General features: G+C 45.3%; 1 pseudogene; it reads left to right on the top strand.

The window, feature by feature from the left end:
• Positions 1–1,375: 1,375 nt before the first annotated feature.
• LOC124030051 overlaps positions 1,376–1,425 on the top strand; it is a 3,677-nt pseudogene continuing 3,627 nt past the window's right edge.

The following is a 1,425-nucleotide window of genomic DNA, read 5'->3' as shown; positions in this document are numbered from 1 at the left end:
GTGATAGGCCCAGGCTGACAGGCCCAGCTGACAGGCCCAGGTGACAGGCCCAGCTGACAGGCCCAGCTGACAGGCCCAGGTGACAGGCCCAGGTGACAGGCCCAGGTGACAGGGTGACAGGCTCAGGTGACAGGCCCAGGTGACAGGCTCAGGTGACAGACCCAGGTGACAGGCTCAGGTGACAGGCCCAGGTGACAGGCCCAGGTGACAGGCCCAGGTGACAGGCCCAGGTGACAGGCCCAGGTGACAGGCTCAGGCCAATAGTGGTCAAGTTCCTGAGGTTCAAAGACAATGTAGCTGATCTGGAAAGAGACAAGACCTTGAGGAACGTACATCTTCCTCAACGAGGACTATCCTGAAGCTGTGCGCCAGAAGAGGAAAGAACTGATTCCAGCCATGATGTCAGAGCACGTGGGGACATTGCGCACATCCGCTAACAGACTCATTGTCTACCTCCCAGAAACCTGGAAGGGATGAGAGCCAAGCCTATGGGTTTGTAGCCTCAACCCCACAGCACACACACACACACACACACACACACACACACACACACACAACCCCACAGCACACACACACGCACGCACGCACACACACACCAATTGATTAATGGACTGCTGAATGTATATTTTTTTCTCTTGCTTTGTCTGTTCTTTTCCATATTATGTCTACCTCTGATAAGCTACCCAGGAAAGGGCTGAAAAATAGCCCATATGAATATATGTAGCCTTAGAAATAAGGGTCATGAAATCAATAACTTGCTATCATCAGATAACATTCATATATTAGCCATTTCTGAGACTCACGTAGATAATTAATTTGATGATACATCAGTAGCAATACAAGGATATAACGTTTATAGAAGAGACAGAAATGCTTATGGGGGAGGAGTTACTGTATATATTCAGAGCCATTTCCCTGTAATGCTTAGAGAAGATCTTATGGGGGAGGAGTTACTGTATATATTCAGAGCCATGTTCCTGTAATGCTTAGAGAAGATCTTATGGGGGAGGAGTTACTGTATATATTCAGAGCCATGTTCCTGTAATGCTTAGAGAAGATCTTATGTCAAGTGTTATTGAAGTGTTGTGGTTGCAGGTTCACTTGGCACATCTAAAGCCTTTTCTTTTAGGGTGTTGCTATAGGCCACCAAGTGCTAACAGTCAGTATGTAAATAATATGTGTGAAATGCTTCATAGTGTACGATGTAAACAGAGAGGTTCTCTGGGACCTGAAATTGACAGATTTTCAGGAACAATATCATCCATGTATCGATAACATTTTTACTAATAGTGTAGAACTTGATCTGTTTTATCTGTACTCCATTGGATGGAGCTACCAACATAGTGGTTTTTATCCAGGAAAATTCCGTAATAGTGTATAAGAGATCATACAAAAGATTTTGCTGTGACTCTTATGTCAATGATG

Source organism: Oncorhynchus gorbuscha, unplaced genomic scaffold (assembly GCF_021184085.1).
Source record: "Oncorhynchus gorbuscha isolate QuinsamMale2020 ecotype Even-year unplaced genomic scaffold, OgorEven_v1.0 Un_scaffold_9032, whole genome shotgun sequence".
Lineage (NCBI taxonomy): Eukaryota > Metazoa > Chordata > Actinopteri > Salmoniformes > Salmonidae > Oncorhynchus > Oncorhynchus gorbuscha.
Note: the sequence above shows the minus strand (reverse complement) of the source record. Positions and strands in the feature narration are given on the sequence as shown.